Genomic DNA, 16458 nt, shown 5'->3' on the forward strand with positions numbered 1-16458 from the left:
GTCTCAGAAGTGCTTGGAATGTGAGAAGGGTTTCACGTACAGCTCCCAACTGATCCAGCACCAGATGACCCAGACTGGGGAAAAGCCCTACGGGTGTGGGGAATGTGGGAAGAGCTTCAGCCAGAGCTCCAGCCTGAGGAATCACCAGATGATCCACACTGGGGAATGACCCTACGAGTGTGGGAAATGTGGGAAGAGTTTCAGAGATATCTCTGACCTGATGAGACACCAGGTGATCCACACAGGGGAACGGCCCTACACCTGCTTGGAATGTGGGAAGAGCTTTGGATGGAGCTCCTACCTGAGTGCACACCAGCGCATCCACACTGGGGAGAGGCCCTACGAGTGTCCCCAGTGTGGGAAGAGGTTTCAGACCAGCTCCCATGTCCTCAAACATGAGCGGATTCACACAGAGGAGAGGCCCTTCCGCTGCCCCGACTGCGGGAAGGGCTTCAAGCACAACTCCACCCTCACCGTCCACCGGCGCATCCACAGTGGGGAGAGGCCCTACGAGTGTCCCCAGTGTGGGAAGAGCTTCTCACAGAGCTCTCACTTGACCCAACACCAACGGAGGCACCAGTAAGAGAAGCCCTGCGAGTGCCCCGAGTGCGGGAAGAGCTTCGTGCGCTGCTCCAGCTCCATCCCCCATGGGAGGATCGGCGTTGGATGATCCCCAGTGACCCCCGTTGGGCAGAGCCCTGGTGATCCGTGGTCCTGGTGATCCGTGTTGGGAAGACACCTGGCTGGGAGGCTCCACATCTTCCTGGCTCCCTGTGGGCACCTGGATGAAAGCAGGGGAATGAAAATCCAACAGAATACAGAATGACAATGGGAATTGTTGACTTTCAATCCTCGAGAACCTTTTGCCTCAGGAGCTGTGTGGGCAGAGAAAAGGGGGTGACACCGGTCTTGGGGGGCCCAGGGGGAGCACACAGGCTCTGTGGGGGGGAAGATACGACCCCTGGGACCCCCCCTCACCTTCCTGCTCAGGCAGAAGCCGAGCCCCAGTTCCAGGAAGACAAAGCCCAACACGGAAACTCCAATCCCCGTCAGCCTCTTTCTGTGGGCAGTGTTTCACGGCATCCCTGGAGGGTCTACAGAAGTCAGGACCCCCAAAACCTTTCACAGACACCCCAAGCCCCTCCAAGGATCCTACCAGTCTTCCCCAGCCCACCCAGGACCCTCTGAAACCTCCTTTGGAGTCACTAATTTTAAAAAAATAGGTATTTTAGAAAAAATACAGATCTTAGCTAGTGATAGGCCTTGCTGGAAGTAGTTTGAGTTAATGATTAAGTGAGAAGCAGGATTTGAGATAATGAATCTCAGACTTAGGTAAAAAATGACTTGTCCTTGTATGTTTGTTTAGCTGTGCTTATAATGAGAAAAGAGAAACTGATCAACGGGTTCAGGAAGATCACAGACCTTACATCTGGAAACCCACTGAAAAGTGACAAGGGAGGAAATGTGAGTTGTACCAAATGTCACTTGTAATGTCAACCATTGTAAAGGCAGAAAGGTGAGAGTGAGGAAGAGCGGTTTTCCTTCATCTCTTGATGACCCCTCCTTGCCAAAATAACCCCCTCCTCAAATTAGGGAGCCCACCACGCAGGTATAACGACGTTCTAATCTCATTACCATGAACTTTAATCCAAAAGGGGGATTGGGAAGTGTTAGCATTATGAATATGTATTAGTATTAATATGCATTAGTATTTTGCATATTTAAGACATTTGAAGGTAAATAGACACTGGAATCTTTTGTCGACTTACAGTGTGTATTAAGGGGTGACTCCTGCACTCGCCCAGTGCTGTGATTAAACATCCACTTTGTAACTTTAAACTGTTGGAGAGGTTCTTTGTCCATTAACAGATTGATATTGATACTGGCTCAAAATCACTGTTTTGGTAAATCACTGCCAGTCTCTTCCCAGCCTCCCCAGGACCCACCAGAGCCCCTCCTGTTCCTCTCAGGATCCCACAGCCCCCTCCCAATTTCCCCCACTGCCCCAGGACCCCCAAACCCTCTCCCAGTTCCTTCCCAGCCCCACCAGGACTCATCAAGTCCCCTCTCAGTCTCCTCCCAGCACAACCAACCTCATCCCAATCCCTGCTTTCCAATCCCCAATCTCCTTCCAGCTCCCCCAGGCTCACTCAAATCCCTCCCAGTGACACCCAGCACCCCCAAACTCCCTCCCAGGGTCCACCAGGACCCCCAGAACCCCATCCCACCCTCCCCAACATCCTCTAATCCTTTTCTCAGCCATTTTTGACCCCCAAACCCCTCTCCCAGTTTAAACCAGTCTATCTCAAACTCCCTCCCAGTTCCTCCCAGCACACCCCAATCCCCCTCCGGGCCCCCCCAGTGCCTCCCCCGCTGCCCCCGGCGCTGTGGGGGCCGGGCCGTGCCCCAGTGCCGGCTCAGGGGGTGCTCCAGGCTGACGTGCTCCACCTGGCAGCTGGAGCTGAGCCCGCATTGCCGGGGGCGGTTTCCAGCAGCACCAGGAGCTGCTGGCTCCAGTCCCCGCTGGGGAGCACGGCAGTGGCCAGCACGTGGCCCGAGAGCTGCTGCTGGCCCTGGGAGCAGCTCAGCTGGATGTGGGCAGGGGAGAAATCCATCAGGGAGCAGAGCAGGCGGCCGGGGCCGGGCTGGGAGCTCGAGGGCACCAGCGAGATGGACACGCTGGGGGAACTGGGAGAGATGGGTGAGGAGTGGTGTGGCATTGTGAGCGACTGGAAATGGACTGGGAGGGCCTGGGGTGGCACTGAAAGAGATGAGAGTGGATACTGGGACACTGGAAGAGAGTGTGGACGTCTGGGAGTGAAGAGAGAAAAAGCTAGGAATAGACTGGGACTGCCTAAAAAGGAGTGGGAGGGACTCTGGGGCCTCTGGGCGGGACTGTGGTGGCACTGGGAGGGACTGTGGTGGCACTGGGAGGGACTGGGAATGAAGTGCGCGGCACTGGGAGGCCGAGTCCAGCGCGGGGCTCTCGGCTCTGTGGATCTGCCCGGCAACTGATGAGTCATCGGAGAGACGCGCTCTGATTGGCTGAGGGGCGGCAGATCCACGGAGGGGCGAGATGGACAGGCGGGGTCATTGGCAGTGACTGGGATGGACTGGGAGAGGCTGGGATGGACTGGGAGAGCCACGGGAGCCATTGGGAGGGACAAGGGGCCCCGGGGATGGGCACAAGGAAGGCTGAGGGCTCTGGGCTGATTCCCAGGGAGGTTTGGAAGGACACGGCCGGGCCCCTCTCCGTGCCCCACGAGCAGCGGCCCAGACAGAAAAGTTCAGGAGCGGGAGGAGGTGTTTCTCAAGATTGATTTCAATCCTCATTCTCCTGGTCTGATTTGCTCAGTCCTAAGTTCAGTTCATTTCCCCATGTCGGGCTGTTGTGCCCCTGATAGTGATCCCTGAGTGACCTCTCCCTGCCCTTGTCCCGAACCACGAGGACTTGGATTTGGTTCAGTTCAGTGGAATTCATGGTGATTTGGGGGGAGCTGGAGCAAAGCAGCTGGAAAGCACAGTGGGCTTGACAGGGACTGAACCAGGGTAGGAGTTGGGGCTGCCTTGAGTGAGCTCTCACAGTGTGAACCTTCATGGGGTCTTTCTAAGGGAATTTTGTTGAAGTTTGACATTCTTTATTAAAAAGCGGAGTCACAAGTGGAGCTCTGCTTTCAGCTTGAAATGAGGGGATGGAACGTGGGCACTGGGAATTCCGTAACCTCAAGTTGTTCCTTGATACTGGACACTTTAGCTTTGGCAATCTGAAGCCCTTCAGCAGCAATGTCTCTGCCACCCCCTGGTTTCTGGCTCAGACCCAGCTCGGAGCTTGGACAAGGTCTGGGCTTTGTCCTCTTGAGCTTCGGGAGCCTCCCGGGAAGCACCAGCCCTCCCCAGCCCACCCTTGGTAGGACTTTTTCTTTTCTCTCTCCTGACCATTTTATCCCCAAAACTGCCGTGGGAACGTTGTATCCAAGCACATCCTCCAGCGCTGCACTTTCCTCCTGTGAATTCCCTGTGCAGGGAATGTGTCTGTGCTTTTCCCTGCTCTGTTGACTGACAAACAAACCTGAGCCCGTGGGACTGTCAGAGCTCCTTCATGCAATGAAATCAGGTTGTGTTGATCATGGCATGTTCTGGAGGAGCTTTTCTTGGTGTGTCTTGTGCTGCTGGAAATGACACAAGAGCCAGGAGGGAACAGAAGCTGCTGCTGCCCGTTGGCTCAGGGCCAGGGAACCAAGCTGTGCTCCCGTGCAGTTGGGCCCTGCTGGAAGCAGAGCCGCCTTTCCCTTGAGCAGCTCAAGCTTGTGACAGCTCCAAACAGGAAACCTCAGCAGAAAACTCTTCCTCCAAACTCAGCTGCTTTCCCTCCTGCAGCTGTTTGGGAAAGAGCCTCAAAGCACAGACTCTGCTGGGAGCCATTGGTGCATTTCCTCCCTCCCGGCAGCAGCAGCTCCTGAGCCCTTCACGGGCTCCTGTCCCTTCACAAACCCTTCAGCTCCCTTTGAACTCTCAGCAGTCACTAACATATGCATTTCTTTCATATTTAAATTCCATTTAAACTTCTCTTTTTCTCTCCTCTCTGTCTTTTTAATCTCCTCTTTATCTCCTTTAATCCCGTCAGCACCAGTAGGATGGGGATGGAGTCTTGGGGTGGGTGTGGGATTGTTACTTCTGTCTCTCTTTACTTTGCCTCCTTTGGGCTCTGTTCTCTGTGGATATATCTTTTCTTTAGTCTCTCAGCCTTCTGTGGGCTGAATTTTCTGTAGATACAGCTTTCTATAGTCTCCCAGCCTCCTCTGGGCTGAATTCTCTGTAAATACAGTTCTTCTTTAATTCCCCAGCCTCCTCTGGGCTGAATTCTCCCGGGGTCCTCCCTCGTGGGGAGTTCCACTTATCTCAATTCTCATTATTTGAAGTAAATTCTCGAGCTCGTTAGAATCTTGTTTCTCGTGTTTATTGTAGGATCCTTACAAAATTTAACAGGTCTCTCTAGGCTGGTTATAAGGTTAATCTTTGCAATTTGGTACATTTCTTTCTTCTGATGGTACAAACAAGGCCTTGTGGCACACTTCATGTCTGATACACAAAATGGCCCTGAACTACGTAGTTCTTTAATCTTTATACCTATTTTTATCCAATTAACAATAGACACGTATATTATTTTTCTTAATGACCCAATGACCCATCACCTGTGTGCTGTACTGCGGCATTTTCTATCCAATTACTAACTATTACCCAAAAACCTCTAGGAGAAGGACATGAAGAAGAAAGAAGAAAGACAAGAGACAACACCCTAAATCCTCCATCTTGTCTCCTGTTCTTTAAACTACTTTTTCACCCAGTGATTTAAGAAACTTTCTAATCTACACACCTACCTTTCTTGTCTAACTTTAGCATTTGTTTTCATGTATCACTATGAAAACATGCTCATGAATTTCATATTATATGAAATTCAGTGTTTTCTTGAATCTCAGAACTAAATATTAAAAACAAGGGCACACAGTCTGTATTTCAGACTCCAACATCTGCCCCTCTCTTTAAAAAAAAAAAAAAAAAAAAAAAAATCAACTCAAAGCTTTTCTTTGATTTCTTTTCAAGAAGGGTTATTTTTCCTTCACTCATGCTTTATGCACTAACAACAGAACTGCTGCTCTGTTCCACAGAGCGCTCTGCCTCCAGTTTTGAACATTAGTTAACTAACTACTCAAAACTAGAGGAATAGATCTAGGTTGCTTACTTGACCAGTAGCTTAATTTGTCTAATTGCTCTAAAGTTTCTGCTGAAGCTACTTGAATTGAAAGCTGAGTTGTTATAAATCTCTATCTAAAATTTCAAAAGTCAAACTCTTCACAATCAGGTGTAACTAAGATTGATATAAGATTACACTAAGATGTTGCTTCTTTGTATAGAGTATGATTTGGAATAACATTCATTATCTCATCTTCATTCTGTTTTAACACAGAAAAATTGGATGTTATACAAAAATCTATTTTCTGAGATAAGGTATACTTTCTTTTGAGTTAACTAAAAGAAGTGATGCAGGTGAAATTGCATCACAAAGTGATCAACAAAATGATACAGTTCAAGGGTGATACTTGATTCACCTTCATATTCAAGGACTTTATCTTTCGTGCAAGATTCTGAATCTTGACACTGTTCACACCATGCTTTAACAAATGAGGCTTTAAAATATCAATTTTCCCACTGTTTTACATGAAACTCAAAGTTCACTGTTCTTGCATGTTGGATCCAAGCTGTTCTGCTGTCAACGGTGGTCTTGATACAGTTCACATCTGCGTGCTCGCTCTTCTGTTCTTTGGGCTGTCTGCTTGTCTCTGCAGCTGATGAGTTTTCATGTTCTTTGCTAGGAAGTTATTTTTGTTTTGAACTTGTGAATACACAAACATACACTTTCTTCCAAATTATTAATTGAAATAGATTTTTTAATCTTTTTGCTTCTGAACTTTTGACCAGAACTTAAGAGATCTCTTTCAAATTTGCTTGAGTACTATTAGAACAATACCTAATAATTGATGGAACTGGCTTCGTAAAAGACTTGTTTAAAAAGGACTGTTCAAGAATTGTTTGCAATACATATAAGATCTTTATGCTTTTTTCAAAAATTTAAGATATATTAGGTTTTTATACTTCCGAGGCATAGCCTTGGTCCCCCCCTTTTTTTTTTATATAATTAAGGTATTTGGTTTTTTGTTATGACAATGAAAAACCATTAAAGTAAAACACTTGCACATGTATACACATAGGAAATAACACTTTTACAGAAATTAAAAACTTATTAAGAAGATGCATAATTAATATTATGCGATATTAAACTTATCTAAATAATCTGTAATATGAATTGCTAAATGTACTAAATATATACTCTCATCCCAGAGTCTGCCACAGCTGATAAATCAATGGAAGATTGGAAAATCATGTCCGGATAACAATTCTCCAAGCCCACTGTAAAATCCAGCTGCTATATTAATTCACTAATTGCCAAGTCAAATTGACCTGAATATTGTTTTGATGCAGAAAACTTCTGGGTTTATTGGTAAATTCTCCATCCAGGTAAAGTCAAGGCTTGGCCAGAGCCTTAGGCCTCATCTGGAAAGATGTCTCCTAACTCATTCTCAAAGCAAGGGGTTTAAAAATAACAGCTATAAGATGCTTAAAACACAGCAAACTTTTAAAAAGCATTTGTGTAAAGCAAATGACCAGAAGCCTTAGGTACCAGACTAATTAAACCATGCAGCAGTTGGTTTAATCTGAAGTTTCTCTCATGGCAGCTGACCCTTAGCAATGGTACATCTTCTTAAAATTCTGAAAACACTGAAAAATAAGAAAGCTATAACAATAGCAATAACAATATATCAACAATATAACAATATAACAATAATAATATAACAACAAACAATAGAACTTCCAATGAAGTCAAAGGTGTCACAGACTGCATTCACTTCTGTCCACAAGCAGGTGTTCATCTTCATCTCTTTAGGAAAATAACTATACTTTGCAATTTAAACAAATATCTTCAATAAAACATAAAGCAATTTAAATTTAAACTTGTTAGAAATGAATTATGATAAAAGGAAGTAACAAAACTTAACATTAAAAAATACCAAAGTTATAACTTAACTTAAAAACACTCAAACTTAAACATAGTGAACAAACATTTAAACAAACATTTAACTTTGATTAATTCTATTAACACTTAATCTATATCAGATGAAAACATGATTTAATCTTACTCTATTATTATTAAAAAAAGGCAACTAAAAGCTTGGTATACACTTCTTTGAACACAATATAATAGGAATATTGGTTCACTATAGAGGTTATAGGGATGTAACAAATTTATCACTATTCTGTGTTATCTGGTTTTGAGAATAACTCATAATAATTGTAAATGTTATTAAAAATACCAATTCATAACAAGAATTTGCTTGGTATATGTTTATATTTGTAAGGATTTTTAGACTGCAGTTTCACTAGAAAAAAAATACAGCACCACAGATTTGGTAATTTACTATTCAGCTTTTGTAGTACTTTTCAGAGACATTAAGTCTAACTTTTTAACTAAAATTCAAAATCCAAATTGATATATATGCTGTTATACATGTTTTTTTATAACAAAAGGACTCACATTAAAACTGCCTAATTATATAAAAAAATACCAAGCAAATGGGTAATATATGGTTAACATAATTTTGAAATTACTGAAAACTATTAAACTAACTCCACAATACTGTTACTCAAATGAAAGGTTAAAAATGAAAGAAACTTGTCATTTAATCCTTTTTTTTGTAGGGTTAATCATATGATCTTTCAACTCAATTTTAAAGAAATGCTTTTTGCAGAAACTGACTGTAACTACAGTAATAATGCTTGATGATCACTCCATATGATACAGTATTACATTATCAGTAGATGTATAGAGAAGATAACCTTTTCAAAACTTTCATATATTAGGAATACTGAAACAGAATAAAAATCTTTTAAATTTCTTGGGATGTATAAATATCATTTTCCATGCTATTTTGTAAAAACAAAACCAGCAGATATTATTAGAAATACAACATCTATATATATTTCACTATAAAATATCTATAAACTTTTTGATCTATTTTTGAAGGCACTTCATTCAACAGAAACTTCTTTTTAAAACTCAATTATGATTACAACAATTTGCTGATTTACTAACAATACAATTTGCAAAGCTTCTAATTTTTGAATTGTCCAATTAAAACTCTCTCTTTTTTATCCCTCTCTGAGGTGTCCAGCTTTCTGTTCTTTCTCTTTTGTTTTGTTGCTTTCTGTAGCTTCATCGAAGTTGCTTGAGTTGCTTTACCGGTGGTTGCCATGGCAACCGCGTTTCTGGCTGCTGTGTGCTATCAAGCCCGTCCGCGCCGGGCTGCTTTTGAATCTGAGAAAAAACTCTAAAAACTTATATTTAGGAAGAAACTCCTTTTTAGGAGATAAATCCCTTTTTGGGTGACTGCTGTTTGTCCCAGAAAACGGACCCACGACCCTGAGATCAAGAGTCTCAGGCTCTGCCGGCTGAGCCAGCCGGGCTGATTTCCCGAGCTCCACAGGCTCGGCTTCAGTGCCGGAACGCGCATGCGCGGCTCGACAGGGTTACACCGCCAATCTCCCCTCCGGAGGGCCGGGTCCTCCCCGTCATGGGTCACGGTAGTGCTTTCCCTGCGGGGCGTGCTTTTATAACTTTGGCCAGCCCCTTTTCTTTCGCTGTCTGTCTATGTCAGCATTCTAATATATTTTTTCTTCTCTAATCTTTCCCCCCTTTGCTCGGGGTCACTCCGCGGCGCGGCCATCCCGCCGTTTCCCGCCGCTCTTTGAAGCCTCTCCTCTTTGGGCAGCTTCTAACTCCGCCTGATGGGCGGGTATTTTCGGGGTCGCCTGCTGAGCAAATACCCCCCTCCGTGTCCCCTCTTGGGCGGACACACCTTTACCAGCCTTTTCTAACATCTCTGGATTATTAAATTCGTCAGAGGGCGGGGTAGGCTCCTTCCCTCGCTCTGGCTCCTCTGACGTGCATGGAGGGTGCAGGATAGGGGGCTGTTCTAAAGGCGTGGCTTCAGAAACAGCGTGGAACTTTTCTAACTTTTTTTTTTTTTCTCCATCCCCCCCCCACGATTTCTTCTAACTGCAATAATTCTAAAAAGACTCTATATAAACCATCATATCTCTCCATGCAATTTTTTTTTTAACCTCTAACAATATAACAAACTGCTCACTCTGCTTTCTGAAGTAACACAAGCTTCCCGGTGTTCAGTTTTCCCTCGCATTCCTCCCTCATCCCCCCACGCTCTCTGAAGGGACAGGGACAGGGGTACCACGCCGCTGGGGAATTATCTGGGTTTCCCGCGCTTTCAGAAAGGGCAGTTCATCTCCCCCTATTCCCGGGGTTCTAACTCTTTAAACATCATATTTATATTTTCCCCCAAATCCTGGGTTTAAACAATCTCTCTTTATAAATATTCAACCCCATTATCTAGACTGTATACAGCTTACCAGACCTGGCTATCTTCAGATTACCGACCAGCAGAATCCAGTGTTCCGAGTCCAGGGCCCTTGGAATTTCGGAATGTGATAGCAGATGTTTTTCTCCAGACGGATTTCTTTCAGGAACTGGTTGCTGTGATCTGATCCTGCAGGTGTTGATTGAAGCTTCTGTGAGTTTGTCCTCACACGGGGCACCACTTGTTACCTCTGTCTCTCTTTTCCTTGCCTCCTTTGGGCTCTGTTCTCTGTGGATATATCTTTTCTTTAGTCTCCCAGCCTTCTCTGGGCTGAATTCGCTGTAGATACAGCTTTCTATAGTCTCCCAGCCTCCTCTGGGCTGAATTCTCTGTGAATACAGTTCTTCTCTAATTCCCCAGCCTCCTCTGGGCTGAATTCTCCCGGGATCCTCCCTCGTGGGGAGTTCCACTTATCTCAGTTCTCATTATTTGAAGTAAACTCTCGAGCTCGTTAGAATCTTGTTTCTCGTGTTTATTGCAGGATCCTTACAAAAGTTAACAGGTTTCTTCAGGCTGGTTACAAGGTTAATCTTTGCAATTTGGTACATTTCTTTCTTCTGATGGTACAAACAAGGCCTTGTGGCACACTTCATGTCTGATACACAAAATGGCCTCGAACTACGCAGTTCTTTTATCTTTATACCTATTTTTACCCAATTAACAATAGACACGTATATTATTTTTCTTAATGACCCAATGACCCATCACCTCTGTGATGCACTGCGGCATTTTCTATCCAATCACTAACTACTACCCAAAAACCTCTAGGAGCAGAACATGAAGAAGAAAGAAGAAGGACAAGAGACAACACCCTAAATCCTCCATCTTGTCTCCTGTTCTCTAAACTACTTTTTCACCCAGTGATTTAGGAAACTTTCTAATCTACACACCTACCTTTCTTGTCTAACTTTAGCATTTGTTTTCATGTATTACTATGAAAACATGCTCATGAATTTCATATTATATGAAATTCAGTGTTTTCTTGGATCTCAGCACTAAACATTAAAAGCAAGGGCACACAGTCTGTATTTCAGACTCCAACAAATATATCTACTAAATTTTATCTTTCTTACTAAATTGTATTCTTTTACTAAATTGTATTCTTTTATTATTTTGTATCCAATTTATTAAAGTATATTATCAATTAGATTGATTATTTGGAAATTTGAAAGTAATTTATAACAATTCGATGCCAAAACCCAGGAACTCCAATCTAGGGGAATACATGGAATACATGGGAATACATGGGAATCCCGGAGAGGAAAAACAAGCAGAAAATGATTAATTATTATTTGTTTAAATAGACAAAGAAAATGATCCGAAAATATAATTTGAATTGGCCAAAGTTTGGATCATTTAAAGATTGGATTTGTTAAGCTTTAAATCAGTATGTAAATTCAAAAGAACCTTTTTATCAAGAAGAGAGCGACTATGCTACCCTGCAGCTTCCCCGGGGTGGGGGGAAAGATAAATTCCTCACTAAAACACAAGAAAGCGAGAGTTATCTGTTGTATCCTTTACAAACTAAACAGTAGGAAAAAAAAAAAAAAAGAGGCAAAACTGTTCCTTCACCTAAAGATATTTTGCTGGAAATAGAAACAGCAGCATTACCTAAATCCCATTTAACTGAAAAGTGTGCAGTGCTGGCTGTGCCAAGTGAACTCTAACATATAACACAACTGACCATTTGTTACAACCTGGCATTAATTTGGTTTGGTTTATTATATTTACACATTCAAAAGACAAATTCTGCCTTGCTTAGAGTCTGTGAAGCACAAACACATTTTATGAATATATAGTATCTAAATAGTGTGTTACAGTTGTGTTATGTGCATTATAAGTGTTAAAAACATGTAGCACAGGTTTTTTTCACAGAACCTTAAATTTCCGTATTTTTAAAATATGTTTGTTTTTCAGTATTTTGTATAGTAAATATAAATGGTTTTGACTAAATGTTTTATTTATTTAACAGCAAAAATTTTTCTAGAAGAAGCCCCTGTTAATTAAAGTTTTATTAATAAATTGCTAACTGAAGTTGTGTAAAAAGTAACTTTTATTGTAGTTGGCACATCTCTGAAGCTTTAGTAGTTTAAATTAAAAGAAAAAAAAAATAACTAAGAGAGAGAGAGAGAGAGGTAAGACAGTGCTGTGAAATCTGTGCCATCCTTGAAACAAGCAGAGTTGAAGTGGCTCATAGGAACCTTATGAGGCCAAGGGTAGCAGTGAGACCAAACGTGTCAGTGACCAGACCCCAGGGTATAAACTTTGCTACCAAGAAGAGCGGCACCTCGGCCCTTGGCTGCAGCCCAAGGGGCCTTGAGGAAGGTAGAGAGTGAAAACTCCTGAGGATTATTTTCACTGTGTTCATTAAGATACCCTTGGCAACTGGCCAAAACCATAAAGCAGGATGGGACAGAATCCAAAAAAAAAGAAAGAAACAAGCGATATTAAAACAAGCAGCACAAAAGCAAACAATGAGCAAACAAACTATGCAAAAACAAAATCACAATAATTCTGATCCATGTGACAAATGCAAACAAATATGACAAATGCAAAAACAAGATAAAATCTGTGTTTGTGGCACATCCATATGTTAATGCTGCCTGTTACAATCACTGTAATTTTATAAAAGTATAAAAAAATCTCAGGGAAAGAATTAGACAAAATGAATAAATAGTGTGAACAGTTGAAACAGCAGTATAGCAACTGAGATTGGCCAACTGTAACTAAAATCATTCTGTAGGTTTAATGCAAGAAGTAGTTATAGAATTAAAATTATTTAAATGTTAAATTTGTGAAAGACTTAAAATAGCTAAAAAAATAGCTGTGGGAAAGTGAGAGTCTAGCTCCAGACCAATTTTAAAAATGAAATCTTACTCAAACTTCCAAGACATTAAAATAACCTGGAAGATAAATTTTGAATCATCAAATAATTAAAACAGTTTGTATCAGATAACAATACTAACACCTGGCCACCAAAAACTCCTGCTGGATATTAGAGAATGACAAAAAGAAACTAATTGTAGGATAACCATGTTGATTTGTGCTGGTATAAAAGTTCTGGAGCTAACCCTTACCAATCCATAAGTGACCTAAAATTCTATTTGGAACAACCAGGTACAACAAGTAACAAATGGAAAGCCCCTGATGGAATATATTAAATTTGTGAGTAAAGAGCATATAGTGAATTACCTCAAAGGTGGAGAAGAACCTGTATCTTAAGAGTTACATGACCCTCCTTCTTCGAGGTCCAGGAGCAATATGTTAAGAACACCACTTTATGAAACATTAAATAACAATAAAAGAGACTTGAACCTTGACTTTCCAAAAGCAAGAAGAAACCAGAAATGAAGACAAATGGCCTGCAGAGAGATGACCCAGCCACTTGAGCTGCAGATGGATCTTAGAGATACAGAACCCAAATCTATCTATTAAATCAGTTCATGAAGCTGCAGACAGTAGTTAAAGTTGTTTCAAACCACACCTCTACTGCCCTAAAGCTGCTGGCCAAGCAACATTCACAAATGTGAGCATTTGTTTATGAAAACAGAATTACCCTGGACTATTTGTTAGCTGAAGAAGGGGAAGTTTGTAGAAAGTTTAACAAATCTGAGTGTTGTATAAAGATAAATGATTATAGAAGAGCCATGACAAAAATTGCTAAAGATATATATACCAGTTCAAAAATACAATTTTATTTTGAAGACTGATTAGTGAGATAACCTTTTTAGAAGCACTTAGTGGAAAAAGTTAAAATTTATGGTATAGTGTTTTATATTAAGATTATTGTTTCTATTTTGTATAATTTCATGCCTTATTAGACTAATCCATTCAGTAATTCAAGGAATACTGAACGAAAAGAAACTATAACAGCTCAAAAAAAAAAAAAAGTTAACTAAATTTGAAAGAGAGTGCAAAAAGCTTGATACAGCATGAAAAATGTTAAAAAATTAGAACTGAAAATAAAGTAAATGCAAGAAATGAAATTATTGAGAAGATAAAAAAATTAAGATTTAAGTTTATGGTTTTTTTTAAAAAAAAGCACCAATAAATAAAAAAAAAAAAAAAGAGAAATGGGGGATTATAATAAATGGAATTGATTTGTGCTGACTAAATTGTAACTATTTGGAAAGTTATTATCAGAAGCAACCAAAAGAATCAGTGTTACGAGACAGATGCATCCCTTTACAGATGTTACATGTTAAAATTGAGGTACAGGATGTAGTTTAGAAGATAAGTGATGTCTCATGACCAAAACGGCCTTGAGATGGACAAAATTAGAACGACTTTAAGCATTGGGCCTAAAAATCACTAAATATCAGGCTAATGAGTAGAGTAACATAACACAACGCTTAGTACGCACACACAAACCTGTAAGGTTATCCAAAGGACAATGAGGAAGAGGAGAAGCCTTCGCCAAAAGACCCCCAAAAGAAAACTGAAGACCCCCTAACAACAAGTGAAGCATGCACTGTGAAGAAAAGTGACATAAAGACAGAAAAATCGGAAATAGGAGGAAAGTTATGGGAAGCATTAATGAATATGTATAAGCATACAGTATATAAGTTTAGCTTGAAGTGATTTGCTCTGTACATGAGGCAGGGTGAGGAACCCGGTTGGTTTTGCTTATGCTTTAATCATACTTAATTCCTGGCAAATTATAGATCTAAATTGTAATTTTTTGCTAAATGATATTCTTTAACTAAACTGTATTCTTTTATTATATCAAATTACTATTCAATTTACTAAATTGTATTAATTTTTAATTAAACTGCCATTAACCCAAGGGACCTAGCTGTCAAAATTGTAATTTCTTTTATAACAACCGGAGAGGCGGCGGCGGAGCTCGGAGGCGGCCCCGGCCATCGCAGGTGGGAGCCGCGCTCGGTTCTGCGGGGGCTCGGGGCTCGCTGCGGGCCCGGGAGGGGGCGGCAGGGGGCTGTGGCGGGTGGCTTGTGCCGTGGCCGGCCCGTGTTGGCCCTGGGCTGAGGGCGCTGCGGGAGCGGCTGCCCGCGGTCTCCTTGCCGCTGGGGCCTCGGCAGGAGGCGGTGGCGGAGCAGCGCTGGCTCGTCCCGCTTCGTGTCGGGAGGCCGGAGGTGGCTGCGCTGTGCCCGGGACGCTGCGCTGGGGCCGCCTCCGAGCTCCGCCGCCGCCTCACCGGGCTCCGGCCGCTGCTGCCGCCGCTGCCGGGCCCGCACAGACGCTCCGGCAATGGCGGCTCTCCTGCCCCACGGCCGCCCTGGGGGCGCCAGCGGGGCCGGGCTTGTCCCCGCTCTGCCCAATCAGCGCGCGCCAGAGCCACGAGTGACGGCAGAAGCAGCCAATGGCAGCCAGCGGCGGGCTCTGCACACGGCACGGCCTCGCCTGCCTTGGGCTGAGCTCCGCCATTTCTCGTTCGCCTGGGCTGAGGAGCGGCCCCGGCGCTGGGCCCGGCCCGGGCAGGAGGCCAAGGAAGCGCCGCTGCGCTGAAGCGCCGGGAGCTCGGGGTGCCCGGGAGCTGAGGGCGCTGCGAGCTGCGGGTGAGTCCGGGATGGAGCAGGGCTATGCCGGAGCGAGGCCAAAACTCTGTGACTCTCCTTCCTGTCCCGGGCGGGGAGCAGAACACACAAGGGAAGGCTCGGGGGTCTGGATGAGGGTGGGGACAGTTCAATCCTTGGTCACGGGCACAGCACACCTGACTTGGGGAAATTAATTGAATTTATTGTCCGACATATCAGGACAAACAAATGAGAAGTAAAGTAATTCCTCCGGAAATCCATCTTCCCCCCCGCTCTCCCTCCTTTCCGGGCTTAACTTTCTGCCCCTCTCCGTCCCCCTCCCCGCCCAGAGGCACAGGGATGGGGGTCACAGTCAGGTCATGTCAGTGCCTCCCCCTGAGGGACAGGAATCCTTGTCCTGCTGCAGCCTGGGGTCCCTGCCAGGGGCCAGAGTCCCTCAGGACCAGGCTGCTCCAGCGGGGATCGCCAGGGGGATCCCCGAGTCCGGCCAGGAGCCACTTCCATGGCTCTGCAGGGGCTTCCCCCGGGCTCGGGGCCTCTCTCAGGCACCCCCTGCTCCGGCCCGGCCTCATTGCCCCCCTCACCCCCCCATGCAGCGAGTGCCCGGGCAGGGAGATCCACGATTTTCACGGGGCTGAATCTTGGTGTTTCTGAGCTTTATTGGGCTAAATGTTGGTGCTTTGTTTTTTTGTGGGAGCTGAATCTTACTATTCTGAGTGGATATCAGAATTTTGGTGTTTTGGAAGTTTTTGATCTGTCTTTGTTAGCGTTCAGGAACACACAGAATCACAGACTGAATATATGCAGGTGCTTTATTGAAGTGTGTGGGAACTAGGGGTATCAGCAACCCAAATCTAGCTCCATTGTCTTTGTCCAAAATGCACATATTTCTACAATGTCAGCTGTAGCAGTAA

At 43.7% G+C, this 16458-nt stretch overlaps 1 pseudogene; it reads left to right on the forward strand.

Moving 5' to 3' along the window:
- Positions 1 to 16458, forward strand: part of LOC131588505 (zinc finger protein 208-like) — a 911601-nt pseudogene that overhangs the window by 613969 nt on the left and 281174 nt on the right.

This window comes from Poecile atricapillus, chromosome 26, assembly GCF_030490865.1.
Source record: "Poecile atricapillus isolate bPoeAtr1 chromosome 26, bPoeAtr1.hap1, whole genome shotgun sequence".
Classification (NCBI taxonomy): Eukaryota; Metazoa; Chordata; class Aves; order Passeriformes; family Paridae; genus Poecile; species Poecile atricapillus.